Genomic DNA, 19,539 nt, shown 5'->3' on the forward strand with positions numbered 1-19,539 from the left:
TGTGTGTGTGTGTGTGTTACCGCCAGCAGGCGGCAAAGGTTGATTGAGACCCACACGAATCATTTATTGAGTCCGATTGAATCCGGTTGGATCCGCTTGAATTCGGTCAAAACGTGTTTGGGTCTTGGGTAATCGTTAAGTAACGCGCACGCCCTTTCTGACAGGTGCTCTAGGTAGGTCTATCTACTTCTGTCTCTGCACCGACACACGTCCTCCCTGCACGAGTGTCCTCAGCAAAGTGTCCCTGTCGTCCTCAGCTAGTGCCTGGCTTCCTGCCCTGTCCATCGTCATCCATTAGCGACGGCGTTAAGGGCGGCCTCATCTCAGCCTCATGTCACAGCAAGCATCCTTCATCTCCTTACATCAACATTATCTCAACACCGACCGTACAAGAAATTCGCTGACTTAGGCCTCGTCTTGGTCCTCGCCCTCACCGCCAGGTCCTTTCCTTCCTCATTGACAAACTCGCTTGCACAACAACAACTTCTTTCACCCGCTTGATGGTAACAATGTGTATGAATGTGTATGCATGTAATTAACGTTAATTTATATTTTTTTCTGTGTGATTATGTATATCTTTGCAAACGATCATTCACATCAAAGCGTGAGTGCTCTCTGTGTGACAATGGCTCAACTCAAGCAAGTCTGCACGAGCTGCGGCTCAACACACTTTGCTACAAAATGCAAATGTTACAGTAATTCTTGTATTAATATTATAAAGTAATAAACTTTACTTACTTACTTACACACACACACACACACACACACACACACACACACACACACACACACACACACACACACACATGAAAAAAAAAATATATATATATATATATAAAGAAATTATTTGGAATCGTTCAGTTAAAGCCTTAAGGAGTAAAAAAAAATCGAGGGATTATTTTCTGGAAACGAAGAAAGAAAATAATGTCAGAAAGAAAGATTAAAATATATTGAAAAGAAATAGACTAAAATATGTTATTCCTAAGAAAAAGGATGTACTTAATTATTTTTCTATTTATTTTCATTGGTGTAATAGAAAAAATTCTTTAATATTTCTCACCTATTCGAATTATTCTTTATCAAAACTGTGTAACGTAAAATTTTTTGTCTTGTTCGCACCGGTGTAATAAACATAAATCGTGACTATTTATTAGGTAGACCATGTAATGAGTGAGGAAATACGCCACGCCGTCAGTAAAAGCACAGGCCACCGTGACGACCTCGCACCAGTCAAGATAAGAAGACTGGGAAGTGGGAAGGCCATGACGCAACACCCTGCTGCCCTTCCACTGCGGTATGCAACAATTCACAACACTGAAAACAGTGTATGTTCTTCTCATAAGCATCTACAGGAAAGGGAAGGCATTAAAAAAATTAAAAAAAAATTTTGCAATTTAGAAGAAAATATGTCTCGGAGTGGTTAGTGATTAAAAGATGTGTCAAAAGGGTGAAAAGGGTTACAGACACTCAGAAGACGCAGTCCAGGGAGGTGAAAGGCGAGAAAGTCTGACCACTCCTCTTCCTCCTTAAAAGAACATGAGAACATAAGAAAATAGGGAAAGTTGTAAGAAGCCATCAGGTCTGCACGTGGCAGTCCCTGTACAAAACACACACCTACCTATTTCCACCTATCGTCCCCATCCAGTCTAACCCTTCAAACTACCGCCTTATTGCTGACAGGCCAGTTCCAGAGTCACCCTTTTTTCCTCTTGCTAGCTAACCAACAAAAGTACTTTAGCCGTCATCAGGTTCCACAATCAACTTTGCCCACTGCTTTTCGTTTGGGAGAGTACCGAAAACTGGAACTGGTAAGGCAAAAGGGTCAATTCCACAGTCTTTTCGTAAGCTATCAACCAAAAACGCTTCCTAAGTTGGTAAGGTCCTGAACAAATAAGAGGAGTGTTTCGTTTGAATAGCTTACGAAGAGACTGTGAAACTGACCCGGTGTATTCGTTCATGGTCTCGTCTGTCTTCGTCATATATAGAGAGAGTCACGGCATGTCCATTAAAGCAAATCCTGACCCCGCTTCTTGATGGTGATAGTGCATTGAAGAAGTAAGTTGACATACGCAGGGCACAGTAAGCGCGGAGCCAGTGATACAGACAGTTAGGAAAGCAGAATGTCAACGAAAGGATGGTAAAACAAGGCAGTGCTCACAGATTCATTTCAGTTGAGGAGAAGAGAGAGGTGTTGCTCGGGTGACCTGGAATAGACAAAAAATGGTGATGCGTATAGGATGATTGGAAGACATTTGTACTGCAGTATTATTATAAATAGATTGTGATGGTGGTGGTGGTGGTGGTGGTGATGAGGAGGAGAAGGTGAAGGTTGTGGTGATTGTGATGAGAAAGATGGAGATTATGATGATGGTGATGATGATGGTGAGGAGGAGATGAGAGAGAGAGGAGGAGGAAAAAGAGGAGGAAGAGGAGGAGAGGAACAAATTTCTAATGATGAGGCGGAAGAGGAAGAGAATATGATGATGATGAAGAGGAGGAAAAGGAGAACGAGGAGGAAGAAAAGGAGGAAAAGGAAAAGAAAGGTGAGGAGAATTATGATGATGATTATGATGACAGTGACTGAAACACACCGCCACAAATTGCGATAGTGGTGGTGGCACTGAGTGTATACCCACCCAAACAATAAATAAATAGATAAATAATAGATAAAAGAATAAATAAAAGATAAAGAAAAAATTCGAATAGAAATCATGCAGTTCTCTCTCTCTCTCTCTCTCTCTCTCTCCCCCCGTCACACACACACACACACACACACACGTCTTGGATTAATGTTCCGTGGCGAATCTGGCAACGTAACGCTTCAATGTATGACTCGAGTCAGCGCGGGTTAGTCTCACGTGACAATAAAGACCACTGAGATCTGGAGATCTGATAATTATTACACCTCATCCTTAATTCACGTATTCTCCTACACACTAAAGAGTGCGATAGATATTTCCCGCACTGAGACCGTGGACATTTGGCTCAGCTGCGTGAAGAATACTCCAAACAATGAACCTCCGAACTGAGACACTGGATCTGTAACTCTCAGCCGCCTCAGTCCTGCTCGCCTCGCCACTGCCGCGTGTTTACGTCAAGACAGCGGGCCGCTTACTAGTTTCCTCAGTACTTGTGCGTCCGTATCAATACCGTGTGCTGTAAACTGAACGAAGATACTCATTCAGTTTTTGGTCGCCTCTCCATTATCTCGTGGTGACGTAAAGGTGACGGCCCGTGTGTTAGTTTCCCCGGTAATTGTGCCTCCGTAACATTACTGTGTGCAGTGGTCGTGAGAACTGCGGGGCGGCGGTGCAGACTGTGCCGTGGAGAGGCGGGGTGTTGGAATCGCCTGTCAGTCACCTTGAAGGCGTCATATTCCCTCCCTGCTCTTCCCCGTGTCTTCCTGTCGATGTTGGTAATGTACTAGTCACTATTTTGTGTGCATGTGTTTTATTTATTTATTATTTGTGCATAGAGGAACTGAAAGGTTAACAGCCTGGCGTGTTTTTGGTCAACCCATATTTTGCGTATTTGTTCAGTCATTTGCTTGTTACTTGCGCATAGAGGAAGTAAGGAAGGTAATAAGCTGCAGTGTTTCTTATCATCCTATGTTCTTCTTATCTGTTCAGTCGTTGTTTATTATTTGTGCATTGAGAAACTAGTAGGAAACAGGATGCAGCGTCTCCAATCACCACTTGTCAACCTTCTCTTGGCCTCAACATTTCAAGTGGTCTCCTTGTTCATGTTCATTTTAATTGTGTCACTGTTTGGTGCAGGTGTTTAGTTGATGATGATGATGTTTTTTTTTCTGCGCACAGAGGAACTACTAGGCTACAGCGTCTCAGATCACCCGTAATCTTCCCCTTTCTTTCCTTTCCCATCACAATCTTAGCTTATTTCTTAACAATCGGGGTTTTCCATGCTGGTATTATCGTTAGTTCAGTGATGCTACGAATGTTTTCAAGCCACAGTTTCCTTCGTAACAATATTGGGAACATGGTGAAGGTTACACAACACAGGATAAGAAAATAACGTGTATGCCCAACAAAATACTCTTTGTAAGCCCACGTTCCTTACATCACTTGCTCTCGTTTGTCACACTCTTTCTTTGTAAATCATTTCCCACATCCACACAGGGGTCGGTGATCCTGGCAACTCTTATTCACCAAGTCCAGTCGCACACCTCACCTTTCCTTGCCTCAGTACACACACCATGGCTATAGTTGCGTCACACAGCGTGTTCTAAGCGGATAGACACATAAGCCACAAAAAAAAAAAAAAAAAATTATCTGGTTATCTGAGTTGAAAAAGATAACATAGATATTTTATGTCAGTAGAAGGTTTTACTTTTTGCGTAGCTTTTTTTTTTTGTGTTAAATCTCTGTATTCTTATGTAATCGTATCATTTTTATCTCTGAAGCATTACTGTTTATTATTGTTACTAATGTTAGATTCTTATCCTGAAAGAGTATTATTCTCAGAGTGACTGTCCTTTACGTGCTGTGCACTCCAGAAACTCGAATATATTTCTTTTTAGATTTTTTCTTTGGAAATAAAAAACAAGTGAGTGGTGCCGACTGTGATGTACGACAGTATCTACAAAACCAAAACAAAGCCACGTTCTTTTTCCTTTTGGTTCATTCTTTGCAGATGGAAACTTGAAAAAAAAACATCTTTGATATTGCTGTTTGATATTGTTGTTGTCGTTTCTCTAGAGTCTCATTTGCAGTCAACTTAATATACCTACTGTACTTTCATCTCTAAGCATTACAATCCTATGCATTCCCCCAGAACACTTACTGCCAACACCGCAGCGGCACCACCTTGCTGTAAAGAGAGGGAGAGTGGGATGAAGGAGGTAACAAAATAGGGATGACAAAGAATATATTTGTAGATTAAAGATAACAGATGGAGGGAAAGAAAGGAGGAAGGAAGGAAAGGGAAAGGAGGAGAGGAGGAAGGAGGAAGGGAGAGAGTGTGAAGGGGAAAGAGGGTAAAAGGAGGAAAGGAGGAAGAAAGACAAGAGTGAAGAGAGAAGAGGGTGAAAGTGGAAGGAATGATGAAGGGAGGAGGGAGAGAGGAAAGGGGGAAAGAAGGAATGGGAAAGAAAGGAGGGTTAAGGCAAGAGAGGGTGAGGGAGGAGTGAGGGAAGGAAAGGGAAAGAAGAGAGTGAGTTGAAGGTCCGTTTCTGGGAAGGTCACGTTCTTGTATATGACCTTTCATTAAGAGGAGGAGGAGGAGGAGGAGGAGGAGGAGGAAACTTAAACTGTATGTGCCTTTTTCGCAGAACACACGCCTCGAATTACACACACACACACACACACACAGAGAGAGAGAGAGAGAGAGAGAGAGAGAGAGAGAGAGAGAGAGAGAGAGAGAGAGAGAGAGAGAGAGAGAGAGAGAGCGAAAGAGAGAGAGAGCGAAAGAGGAGAGAGAGAGAGAGAGAGAGAGAGAGAGAGAGAGAGAGAGAGAGAGAGAGAGAGAGAGAGAGAGAGAGAGAGAGAGAGAGAGAGAGAGAGAGAGAGAGAGAGAGAGAGCGAAAGAGAGAGAGAGAGAGAGAGAGAGAGAGAGAGAGAGAGAGAGAGAGAGAGAGAGAGAGAGAGAGAGAGAAAATTATTATGCCAGTGCTCCATTGCTGAGTCATGAAAAAATCAAAATAACATTCATTAAACAAATTTCAGGAATCAAGATGAGATGCACATGAAAATATAACCTCTCTCTCTCTCTCTCTCTCTCTCTCTCTCTCTCTCTCTCTCTCTCTCTCTCTCTCTCTCTCTCTCTCTCTCTCTCTCTCTCTCTCTCTCTGACCCTAGTAACTTTCTGGGTCTTTGGGTCGACACACACACACACACACACACACACACACACACACACACACACACACACAAGCGTAGCATTGGCCATCACACAAATATTCGCAATTTTTCCCTCCTCCTCTTGCCAATCAATGTTATAACTTGCAGTGATATTTTCTGTCCCTCTTACTGACGCTAATAACTTTCTGGGTCCTTGGGTCGAGGCAGACTGACAGACAGACGCACAAAACAACAAGGAATGCAATGTATTCCACTGGAACATTCTGAATTTTTTTTTTTTTTTTTTTTTTTTGCTTCCGGCTCTTGACAATTAATGTTTTAATTTATGCAGTTGATTTTTCTTTTTCCTCTACTTGTTGAGGTTAAGTGAAGTCAAGTTATCTGAAGAGCAGAAATCTGGTTTTGTTTCTGGGTATGATTAAAAGATTGTATTAAGTTTAAAATGATGCTTGTTGTTTAAAATGATACTAAAATGCTACTTATGGCAATGAAAGTGTAAAAAAAAAATTTTTTTTTTTTACCCACTGAATTGTGTCTCCTTTTACTCTTTTTTGACAAGTAATGGAATATTTGATGAAGCTTTGAATGGTCTCTGGTGGTGAAAGGGTTTTGTTTAGTACCTTGAGTTTTTAGTACGTCCATCCTCTCGTGGTTTTTGGGAAGGGAAGAAAAAGGCTTTGTTGTGATGAAGGACGGCGGTTCGTTGTGTTGTGCTGTGTTGTTCGTATCTTTGTTTCCTGTTCGTATTTTGTCTTGTTGTGCATTTCATCTTAGTTTGTGCGGAGTTTTTAGTAAGTGCCTTCACTCCTGTATTTTGGAAAGGGAAGGCAGAGGCTTCGTAACACTGACGGATGAAAATTTGTTGTGGTGTGTGTTTTTCTTACTTTTGTTTCGTCTTTTTTTTTTTTATCATATCTTTCTCTTCGAATACCTCTTACCGCCTTTCCTTGCTTAAAAACATTTTCATTGTTTTCTAATTTGTTTTGTGTATCATTCACTTTCGACACCTTTCATAACTTCTGCTTGGTTAAAAAAAATAAAGAAATCGGAGATTTTCATCGTTTTCCGAATATTTTGTAGTACATCTTATTTTTTATTACCTTCCATCTCCTTTGCTGGCGTAGAATTGGATATTTTCTTTAGCAAGTAATTTTCGGTACGTCTTGCAGAGGTGTTTCATTGTCTGTTTGCATGAAAACGGACAATTTTTCTTTTATTGATATTTCTTTTTTATATCTTGCACTCTCGTTATCTTTTTTTTTCATTGTTTTTTTTTTTGACAAGTAAAGCATTCTCGATATCTTTCATCTACTTTGTTTGCGAAAATAATTTTTTTTTTTTGTTATTTTATTATTGTTCTATTATTGTTCAGTATGTGTTGCACTCTTGATCCCTTTCATCACCTTTACTTGCCTAAAAACTTACATTTCTTACTATTTTTAATGCATTTTTTCGGTGTAGGTGTCTTGCACTCTCATAATTTTTCATCACATTTGTTTACTGGAAACTAGATTTTTTTTTTTTTTTTTTACTGTTTTACTGTTTTATTTTTTTCTGTACATGTTAGTCTCGACACCTCTCACCATCTTTGCTTACGTAGAAACGGATCTTTTCATTGCTTTGATTATTTTCTGTGTATTCTCTGTCCTCCATACCTTTCATCACCTGTCTCTACGTAAAAAGATTGAATTCTTTTATAGCATTTTTCAATATATCTTGCATTCCCAATACCATTCAGCATCTTTATTTGCGAAAAGAGTTTCTAATATTTGTAGTATTTTACTACCTATTATTATATCACTTTTTGGTATACATATCTTGCAGTGTCCATGCCTTTGAGCGTCCGCCCTCGTTTGCCTTGTGTCTGTCCACCTTGCGTGTGTAGTATTGACACAGCTGCTGCAGAGGCTTGGGCGGATTGGAGTGCTTAATAGTGATGAATGTAGGTCACAAAATGCAGCGCGTATCTATTTTTGTCTGCCTTTGCAATGAGTTAATTCCAGGGCGGTGACTCACTGCGAGGCTGAGTTTGTCCATTTTGTCTGGTTTAGTTCAGCGCGGGTTCATGTTAATTGTGGTGGGTTAAGTTGTTACGTTTATCATTGTCATCATCAACATCGTCTTCATTATAATTTTTGCTATCATAATTGTTTAAAGCTGGCTGAAGTAAGGTGTAGAAAAGAGGGGATGTCATATAGCAGGACCATTGTCATCCTCATAGAGAGAGGTAGATTAAGAGGGGACCTGATGTAAGTCTTTAGGTGGTATAAGGGTTATAACAAGGGGGATGTAAGCAAAATTCTTAGGATCAGCAACCGGAACAAAACAAGAAATAACGGGTTCAAGCTTGAAAAATTTAGGTATATATATATGTTACAGTCAATACCTGAATCCAGACAATTTGTAAAGTGACTTATTTTTTCAGGCAATTTGTGAACTGCCTGGTTAGGTTAGGTTAGGTTAGGTTAGGTTAGGTTAGGTTAGGTTAGGTTAGGTTAGGTTAGGTTAGGTTAGGTTAGGTTAGGTTATAACCTAACCTAACCTAACCTAACCTAACCTAACCTAACCTAACCTAACCTAACCTAACCTAACCTAACCTAACCTAACCAGGCAGTTCACAAATTGCCTGAAAAAATAAGTCACTTTACAAATTGTCTGGATTCAGGTATTGACTGTAACATATATATATAGATATAGGAAGAAATTGGTTCTCAAATAGAGTGGTAGATGAGTGGAACGGACTCAGTAATCATGTTGTTAGTGCTGGGACATTAGAGAGCTTTAAGAGAAGATTAGACAGGTTTATGGATGGGGATGATAGGTGGAAATAGGTAGGTATATTTCATAGAGGGACTGCCACGTGTAAGCCTGGTGGTTTCTTGCAGCTTCCCTTGTTTCTTATGTTCATTATTATCAACATTATCATTATCATTGTTATCATCGTCATCATTATTGTGTAAAGGCCGATGGAGTAAGGTATAGAAGAGATATTATATCATATGCCAGGATCATAATTTTCACCGTTATCATTATCATCATCGTCATTATCATCATCATCATCAGCTTTGCCATCATCGTCGCTATCATCATCACGATCATCATTCAGTTCCACGGCAAGACAATGATCTTATCCTAATATTTTCAGTTATCACCGTTATCATCATTATCACCACCACCACCACCACCACCACCACCACCACCGTGACAGTCATCACTATCATCATTATCCATGTCCATGTCCACTGTTTTATTGATTTTTCAAAACTAATCTGCACATCGTTACGTCAGATAGATAGATAGATAAAAAGATAGATATCCCTCGATTTTTTGTGCATTGATCATTGTAGTACGGCCTTAACTCTCTCTCTCTCTCTCTCTCTCTCTCTCTCTCTCTCTCTCTCTCTCTCTCTCTCTCTCTCTCTCTCTCTCGTTGCAACTCTTATCTTCTCGTGTCTCATTCGCTTGGAACTTTATAATTTTCTCCTTTTCTTTTCTTGATTTAGTTTTAATATCCTTGAGTTGGTGCAATATTTGCAATGGTGTTCACTGTCAGTAGGAAGTAAGGATTTTTGTTATGGTAGGTGTGTGTGTGTGTGTGTGTGTGTGTGTGTGTGTGTCATTGTCTTGTACCTGTCTGTCAGTCTGTCTGTCGTGCATTCATCTGTATTTTTGTTTGTGCATCTGTACTTGTCTACCTACATGTGTGTGTGTGTACACGTAGGTGTGTAGGGGCAGGCGGGGAGAACAAAACAACACAGCAGCACAGCACACCACACCTTGCATCCAGGGACTTATGGACCAGAGCGTTGGTGAGGCACCACCTCATCCCAGGTGACCTAACCTGACCTGTCACTGGATAAGGAAATACCATTTGATCTTTTACTTTATTCATGTCATGTCTGGCAGCTCACTTTCCTGTCTTCCTCTTCACTTAATATTTTTGTTTTTCCTCGACGGGGATTGTGTTCATATTCTTTTTATTCATATATATATATATATATATATATATATATATATATATATATATATATATATATATATATATATATATATATATATATATATATATATATATATATATATATATATATATTTTTTTTTTTATTTTATTTTTTTTTTTCAGTGACGTTGGCAATGTACATATCCTCTGACTTTGTTTTCAGGGTAAGGTATATAACAAATATTAAAAGAAAAAAAGCTCATGATCTGTGTTCTTGAGTGGTATGTTTTCTCAGCAGCACTGTTCTCGAAGGTCACGGATGTCTTGTCATGAGTGTGTTTGTTCTTGATGATGCAGAATCCTTGGCTCTTAATATTTCTCTCATTCTCACGGAAAGCAATACAAAAAACAATACTTCAAGGTTTGTCCTCTTAAATGTTCTGTAGTTGGGAGCATTTCCAAAGGCCACAGGGGTCATTTCTCGTGTTCTTTTGAGTATTGTTGTTATTGATAATTTTGAATCTTTGTGTCTATTTTTATTCACGGAGGAAGAAATACAGTATATATATATATATATATATATATATATATATATATATATATATATATATATATATATATATATATATATATATATATATATATATATATATATATATATATATATATATGTTACGGCCATTTTGGAAAATTGGTCGTTTTACAAAATTGCCGGTCATTATGCAAAAAGACCAAATTCGTGGTCACATTGCAAAATGACCTAAATTTCTCAACATTTTGCAAAACGACCAAGATTTTGGTCAGTTTACAAAATAAACAGTATTTTTGTTGGTCCGTTTACATGTGAGGCCATGTATGGACAGAAGGCTCGTCTTGGTGTTGACGCAAATTCTGTACCAGAGGAAGTCCTGGACGGTATGCAGACGGAGGAGCAGCTTGCAGAGGCACTAGGTGTTGTCAATGAGGTCACAGACACAGAGGAGGAAGAGACAGGTGTTGAAAAGCAAGAAGAAGCATCTGCTGTCATTAACTGCATCTCCTGTGGCAAAAGATATTTTGGTTTAAATGTGTGCAATGTGTGTGAGAACCCATGTCACTCTAATACTCCGTGTTCTATGAGGAATAACGATGCTGATGAGTCTGTGCTTTGTTCCATCTGCAGTCGGAGTCAGAGTATTCATACTGAACAAATGAAGTCCAACATAGAACAACAGAAACAAGCCCAAAAAATGATCGATAATTCTGTGAAGAGATTTCAACCAGCCAAGGTAGGGGAAACTGTGATGGTTCCTGTTCCATTAGTTGACCGCGGACGTGCAGAGTTTCCTAATGTGAAGGCAGTTGTTTTTCAGGCATTGGACAATGGCACATATAAGCTTGGTACAAAACACGGCCTGCTTAAACAAGTGTACACTCGCAACCAATTTACTCCATGTCTAGAAAAATTCCTTTCTCTTGATGATGTTGTACAGGAGCGGGAAGTAAGTCTGCGGGAAGTAGCAATTGCAGAATCAATGGGACAAGGTCAGGGATTCGCTAAATGCTCTTGCACTAAGTCATGTATGACCAGACGCTGCAAGTGTTTAAAAAACTCTGTATTATGCAACAGCAGATGCAAATGCAGTGCCTCTTGCTCCAACAAGGTCGACACACAATAAAATTAGTTATGTTCACTACGTTTTATCATTCCCTCGCTTTTTTTTTTTCATCTGCCTGCTTGCTGTATGGACATTTTGTAAACTGACCAACGATAATTTTGTAAACTGACCAAAATCTTGGTCGTTTTGCAAACTGACCAACGATAATTTTGTAAACTGACCAAAATCTTGGTCGTTTTGCAAAATGTTGAGAAATTTAGGTCATTTTGCAATGTGACCACGAATTTGGTCTTTTTGCATAATGACCGGCAATTTTGTAAAACGACCAATTTTCCAAAATGGCCGTAACATATATATATATATATATATATATATATATATATATATATATATATATATATATATATATATATATATATATATATATATATATATATATATATATATATGTATATATATATATATATATATATATATATATATATATATATATATATATATATATATATATATATATATATATATATATATATATATATATATATATGCGTTCTTTTCTCATATATTTTTATTTGAAAGGCCACGGATTTTTATTCCTGTTCTTATGAAAGGTTTTGCTATTAATGTATAATCATTGTTAGACTACCGCCAGAATCATGAAGTTGTCATTGCTAAGACATGAATGTCTGTCACCCAAAACTGGGAGAGAAAGAAAAAAAATAAGTAAGAAATGACTGAAATTTTCCATTTGCTTTGGAACATGATTTTTGAAAGTTGTAAATGAAAAGACAACATTTTTTTTTCATTAAATGATACTGGTGACGTTTTCTTAAGCTTGAAAAAAAAAAAAAACATGTAAATAAAAAAAAAGGAAAATTCTCAAGGAAAATTCTCAAGAAAACTGCACCGCACTCATCCATTAAACATCAGACTTAGGAAATGAAATTCATTCCTTTATCACTTCGCCACAAAGGATAACTTTTTTTTTCTCTCTTTCTTTGGTCCTCGATGCAAGGACGCTTCATATTTACTCAGGACAACAATCGGCATTTTTCGTCCGTGTATATGATTTCAATAGGAACCCAGATTTGTTATAACGAAAACCCTTAATGGAAACTGTGTAGGTCGGCCACAAGCCTTAACAAACATATTTATATGACTTGTTTTCTTTTTCTGAGTTCCATAAAAGAATTTGTTCGTACCATCCTTCTTGTGGTGTTTTGTGACGAAATGAAGCTGCCTAGATATAAACAAATCTTTTTTTTTTTTTTGTTTTCCTGTGTTTTCTTCTATGCGCCAGAGACACACAAGTTTAAAACAAATCCAGAGAAAAAAATATCAGTTATTTTTCCCTCCTCTAAAAGAAAAGAAAGAAAAATAGTGAAGATGAGCAAGGAATACCAAAGAAAGCAACCTAACCTAAGTTAATAACGGAACAGATCATACAATAACATACGTGGAAAGAGTGTGTGGTACATGAATGGAATACACTCAGGTAATCAGATTTTTTTTTTTTTTTTTTTTTTTATGTAGGAAGGATACTGGCCAAGGGCAACAAAAATCAAATAAAAAAAAATGCCCACTGGAATGCCAGTCCCTAAAAGGGTCAAAGCAGTTGTCAAAAATTGGTGGATAAGTGTCTTGAAACCTCCCTCTTGAAGGAATTCAAGTCATAGGAAGGTGGAAATACAGAAGCAGGCAAGGAGTTCCAGAGTTTACCAGAGAAAGGGATGAATGATTGAGAATACTGGTTAACTCTTGCGTTAGAGAGGTGGACAGAATAGGAGTGAGAGAAAGAAGAAAGTCTTGTGCAGCGAGGCCGCGGAAGGAGGGGAGGCATGCAGTTAGCAAGATCAGAAGAGCAGTTAGCATGAAAATAGCGGTAGAAGACAGCTAGAGATGCAACATTGCGGCGGTGAGAAAGAGGCTGAAGACAGTCAGTTAGAGGAGAGGAGTTGATGAGACGAAAAGCTTTTGATTCCACCCTGTCTAGAACAGCAGTATGAGTGGAATCCCCCCAGACATGTGAAGCATACTCCATACATGGACGGATAAGGCCCTTGTACAGAGTTAGCAGCTGGGGGGGTGAGAAAAACTGGCGGAGACGTCTCAGAACACCTAACTTCATAGAAGCTGTTTTAGCTAGAGATGAGATGTGAAGTTTCCAGTTCAGATTATAAGTAAAGGACAGACCGAGGATGTTCAGTGTAGAAGAGGGGGACAGTTGAGTGTCATTGAAGAAGAGGGGATAGTTGTCTGGAAGATTGTGTCGAGTTGATAGATGGAAGAATTGAGTTTTTGAGGCATTGAACAATACCAAGTTTGCTCTGCCCCAATCAGAAATTTTAGAAAGATCAGAAGTCAGGCGTTCTGTGGCTTCCCTGCGTGATATGTTTACCTCCTGAAGGGTTGGACGTCTATGAAAAGACGTGGAAAAGTGCAGGGTGGTATCATCAGCATAGGAGTGGATAGGACAAGAAGTTTGGTTTAGAAGATCATTAATGAATAATAAGAAGAGAGTGGGTGACAGGACAGAACCCTGAGGAACACCACTGTTAATAGATTTAGGAGAAGAACAGTCAGAAAGGAAACTTGAGATGAAGTTACAGAGAGAAGGATAGAAACCGTAGGAGGGTAGTTTGGAAATCAAAGCTTTGTGCCAGACTCTATCAAAGGCTTTTGATATGTCCAAGGCAACAGCAAAAGTTTCACCAAAGTCTCTAAAAGAGGATGACCAAGACTCAGTAAGGAAAGCCAGAAGATCACCAGTAGAGCGGCCTTGACGGAACCCATACTGGCGATCAGATAGAAGGTTGTGAAGTGATAGATGTTTAAGAATCTTCCTGTTGAGGATAGATTCAAAAACTTTAGATAAGCAGGAAATTAAAGCAATAGGACGGTAGTTTGAGGGATTAGAGCGGTCACCCTTTTTAGGAACAGGTTGAATGTAGGCAAACTTCCAGCAAGAAGGAAAGGTAGATGTTGACAGACAGAGCTGAAAGAGTTTGACTAGGCAAGGTGCAAGCACGGAGGCACAGTTTTAGAGAACAATAGGAGGGACCCCATCAGGTCCATAAGCCTTCTGAGGGTTTAGGCCAGCGAGGGCATGGAAAACATCATTACGAAGAATTTTAATACGAGGCATGAAGTAGTCAGAGGGTGGAGGAGAGGGAGGAACAAGCCCAGAATCGTCCAAGGTAGTGTTTTGAGCAAAGGTTTGAGCAAAGAGTTCAGCTTTAGAAATAGATGTGATAGCAGTGGTGCCATCTGGTTGAAGTAGAGGAGGGAAAGAAGAAGAAGCAAAGTTATTGGAGATATTTTTGGCTAGATGCCAGAAATCACGAGGGGAGTTAGATCTTGAAAGGTTTTGACATTTTCTGTTAATGAAGGAGTTTTTGGCTAGTTGGAGAACAGACTTGGCATGATTCCGGGCAGAAATATAAAGTGCATGAGATTCTGGTGAAGGAAGGCTTAAGTACCTTTTGTGGGCCACCTCTCTATCATGTATAGCACGAGAACAAGTTGTGTTAAACCAAGGTTTAGAAGGTTTAGGACGAGAAAAAGAGTGAGGAATGTACGCCTCCATGCCAGACACTATCACCTCTGTTATGCGCTCAGCACACAAAGATGGGTCTCTGACACGGAAGTAGTAGTCATTCCAAGGAAAATCAGCAAAATACCGCCTCAGGTCCCCCCAACTAGCAGAGGCAAAACGCCAGAGGCACCTTCGCTTAGGGGGATCCTGAGGAGGGATTGGAGTGATAGGACAAGATAAAGATATGAGATTGTGATCGGAGGAGCCCAACGGAGAAGAAAGGGTGACAGCATAAGCAGAAGGATTAGAGGTCAGGAAAAGGTCAAGAATGTTGGGCGTATCTCCAAGACGGTCAGGAATACGAGTAGGGTGTTGCACCAATTGCTCTAGGTCATGGAGGATAGCAAAGTTGTAGGCTAGTTCACCAGGATGGTCAGTGAAGGGAGAGGAAAGCCAAAGCTGGTGGTGAACATTGAAGTCTCCAAGAATGGAGATCTCTGCAAAAGGGAAGAGGGTCAGAATGTGCTCCACTTTGGAAGTTAAGTAGTCAAAGAATTTCTTATAGTCAGAGGAGTTAGGAGAGAGGTATACAGCACAGATAAATTTAGTATGAGAATGACTCTGTAGTCGTAGCCAGATGGTGGAAAACTCGGAAGATTCAAGAGCGTGGGCACGAGAGCAGGTTAAGTCATTGCGCACATAAACGCAGCATCCAGCTTTGGATCGAAAATGAGGATAGAGAAAGTAGGAGGGAACAGAAAAGGGGCTACTGTCAGTTGCCTCAGACACCTGAGTTTCAGTGAGGAAAAGAAGATGAGGTTTAGAAGAGGAGAGGTGGTGTTCTACAGATTGAAAATTAGATCTTAGACCGCGAATGTTGCAGAAGTTAATGAAGAAAAAGTTGAGGGGGGTGTCAAGACACTTAGGGTCGTCGACGGAAAGGCAGTCCGACCTGGGGACATTTATGGTCCCCTCCCCAGATGGGGACTCCGAGGCTGGTGTAGGAGTCGCCATGATTTTAAAATTTTTTGAGTGAAGGGTGTGTGTGTTATTAGGTGCTTGTAGTTTTGTGTGGAGGAAGAGAGTTGTCTTTAGAGGGCAGGCTGTGACTACCCCCTTGTGTTGTGAGACACAAAGGGAAACGTTCAGTGAGGTCACAGCTGGGTTTAATGATAAGTTCACAGCACCCCCTGAACAGTGCTTTAGACCTCACTGGGAGTAATTATCGTTTCGGCAGGTGTCTACTGCCTCCTCCTCAGATTATTACTGCAGAGTCATTACGGAACTTTAAAAGAAGATTGGAAACATTTAACGATGGACGTGATAGGCGGAAAGTAAGTGTGCATCATGGAGGGACTACCACGTGGAGATCTGACGGGACCTTACAGCTTTCCTATTTTCTTATATTTTTTTTTACGGGTGAGAAACTATCTGGGGAAAGTCGTAGGTATGGATGGAATGTTCTCGGCAAATATGCACTACAAGGTGCGTGTTAGGAGAAGCCTTCGCCTGCTTTAATATACAAGGCTTGAGGGGAGACTGTGTTCTACTGGAATTGTATGTACTCCTGTCAAATTATTCCTCGATGTCTTTTTTTTTTTCTTTCTGGCACTTAGTAGCGGCATGTTGAGTGGGCTGTTCTCTCTCTCTCTCTCTCTCTCTCTCTCTCTCTCTCTCTCTCTCTCTCTCTCTCTCTCTCTCTCTCTCTCTCTCTCTCTCTCTCTCTCTCTCTCTTGTCAATGTGTGTGTGTGTGTGTGTGTGTGTGTGTGTGTCTAGTGGTGTGCCGTCTACCTGTCAGTCTACCAGTCCCTCTACCTGTCAGTCCCTGTTCCCCTTGCTGTCACTCTGTTATTCTCGATTAGGGGTATCAGACGCACGGTTGTGTATACATCTTGCTGTGTGTTGAGAAGTGGATGAGTACCGGAGGAAGCTAGGGAAGAGAAAATGTAGAAAATAAAGAAGGTGTGAAAGAGAAGTGGGGGAGGGATACAGGAAAAAGAAAATGCGGAAAAAAAAAGGTATGGAAGAGAAGTAGTGGAGGGATATAGGAAAATGAAAATGTGGAAAAGAAGGTATGGAAGGGAAGTGGAGAAGGAACAGAGGAAAGAAAAATAGAGAAAGAAATGCATGGAGGACAAGTGGAGGAGGGATAGAAAAAATAGAAAATGTTGAAAGGAAAAAAAAAAAGTATGGAATATAAATCTCTGTTGGTAGTAATAGACTTGAGAGTATGGAAAAAGAAGTAAAGGAAGGGATGAAAAGAAGACAATGATAAAATAATAGATGCAATGAAACTAAGGAAGAGCATTTGTGAGAAAAGAATACAGTAGAGATCCAGGGTAGAGAAAATATGGAACAGAAAAAAAAAAAAAAGATATGAAAGGGAAAATATGAAATGACAACAGAAAATATGAAGATATGGTTTACAGGGCAAGAAAGATTGAGAAAGAGAAGAGAAGGAAGAAGAATGAAAACTAGAAAAAAATGGCCGAAGAAAAGTTAAGGAAAACAGTGACAAAAGAATGGAAATTATACGACGAAGAACGTGAGGGAAGAAAAGGAAGATGGCAGAATAGAAAAAAAATGGATAAAGGGGAATAAGGAAGGGCAAGAATTGAAAAATTTAAAGGAAATAAATGGAGCCGAATGGAAAGAGAATAAAAAGAAGAGAAAAGGGAGTTCTTTCGGAAAGAAACGATGGAGAGAGAGAGAGAGAGAGAGAGAGAGAGAGAGAGAGAGAGAGAGAGAGAGAGAGAGAGAGAGAGAGAGAGAGAATATGGGAGGTTACGAAGGAGCAGAAATGAAGGGAGAGTAAAAAAAAAAAAAAAAGTAAAAAAAATCGTCAATTTTGTGCTGCCTTCCAAGTTTTATTTGTTTGTTGTTTTAATTAATGTTTTTGTCTCGTTAGGGATGTTTTGCTGTATTTCAACATGTTTTCCTGCCTGTAACTGTACTCGTATTATTATCTTTTTGTGTGTGTGTAAGAGAGAGAGAGAGAGAGAGAGAGAGAGAGAGAGAGAGAGAGAGAGAGAGAGAGAGAGAGAGAGAGAGAGAGAGAGAGGATGAATCTGTGACCAATTTCATCATATGAAAATAAAATCAAAGCTGTACATGAAACACACACACACACACACACACACGTCATAAACATCAGTTAGTGTACCTTGTAATGTAATCACCTGATTGTTGCATCAAGGCGGACGGTGACAAGACTTAACTGAATCTCTGTAACGTTGTGTATTAATATTGTTTGTTCACTGCTGTGTCTTGTAGGAAAAAATGTTGTATAATTCTCCTTGTTTTCTGTTTCTAGATCTTTTGTTTCCCTTTTTTTCATTTTTCCTTCTGCATTTTCTTTACCTCCCTTTCTCATTCTCTACGTTCTCTTTAGCTTCGTTTTGCTTTCTCTGCATTCTCTTTACTCCTGTTTCTTATTTTTTTTTCTGCTTTCTCTTTATCTACCTTCCTTTATGTCTTCTTTTCATGCTTTTTTTTTTTTACCTTTGTTTCTCTTTCTGTGCATTCTCTTTGTACCTGTTTCCCTTTCTCTTTCTTCTCTTTGCTTCTTTGCCTCTGTTTCTTCTTTGCATTTCTTTACACATGATAATATTGATTTGCTTTCTATACGTCATGCTCTCATTAGCCCCGGTCACTAAAAATGTTATCAATGTTTTTATTGAGTGTCCCGACAAAATTTCACGGTAGATAATTTCACTAATCCACCCCCTAAAAAAATGTTATAATAATGTAAACTGTATTATTAATATTAGTAGTAATAATAATAATAGTACATGTAGTAGTAGTAGTAGTAGTAGTAGTAGTACTACTAGTAGTAGTAACAGTAGTAGTAGTAATAGTAGTAGTAGTAGTAGCAGCATTAATACAAATAATAGTATTAATGGTGGTAGTAGTAGTAGTAGTAGCATTAATAGGAAAAACAAGGATGATTGATTGTGATAATAATAATAATAATAATAATAATAATAATAATAATAATAATAATAATAATAATTTAGTAGTAACAACAGCAATAAGCACATCATACACGTATTCAATCTAGTTCATCCCGTCATAAGAAAATCCATGGCGTCCAAGATTCCCTTCCTTCCTTTAGGCATCACTGGCTAATTGCAAATGAACGTCGGTGCTTCCCTCGTGCCTGTGACACACGGACGCCCACCCTCCCACTAACCTTAGCAGCAGGTTGATTACCAAGGTGAAGCAATAGAGCACTACATTACCAGAAGCCGTTGATCTGTCCTTGCTCGTAGGTGAATAACAGGAAGTGGAGCGAGTAGAAGAGAGTGAGTGATGAAGAAAGGAAGCTGCGAAAGTGTTGGTACCAGGTGGAGGCTGCAGGATTCACGACACTGATGACAATTAACGAATGTATTAATAAAACAAAGTGAATAACGGTTTGAATAGCAGGTTAGGTGTGTGTATTGAAGAGAAAATAATGAGCAGCGCACAGAACAAGCTGCTGAATCGTTGGCAGTAAATGTAGGCTGAGGACCGACGGCACTTATGACGAAAAAAAAAAAAAAAAGAAAAAGAAAATAACGAATGTACAGAAAAAAAAGTATTGAATAAGTAAAAAGACGCAAGATGTATATGTAAAAACACAAGGGGGCAGGGAATAGAAATTAAAT

General features: G+C 39.3%; 1 long non-coding RNA gene across 3 annotated transcripts in view; it reads left to right on the forward strand.

The window, feature by feature from the left end:
* Positions 1 to 3,396: 3,396 nt before the first annotated feature.
* Positions 3,397 to 19,539, forward strand: part of LOC135113806 (uncharacterized) — a 79,446-nt gene continuing 63,303 nt past the window's right edge. The window contains exon 1 of one of the 3 annotated variants that reach the window (XR_010275051.1): positions 3,397 to 3,415. This is a non-coding gene — a long non-coding RNA (uncharacterized LOC135113806). The remainder of the gene's footprint in view (positions 3,416 to 19,539) is intronic. The other 2 variants (XR_010275050.1, XR_010275049.1) reach the window with 2 other exon arrangements.

This window comes from Scylla paramamosain, chromosome 26, assembly GCF_035594125.1.
Source record: "Scylla paramamosain isolate STU-SP2022 chromosome 26, ASM3559412v1, whole genome shotgun sequence".
Classification (NCBI taxonomy): Eukaryota; Metazoa; Arthropoda; class Malacostraca; order Decapoda; family Portunidae; genus Scylla; species Scylla paramamosain.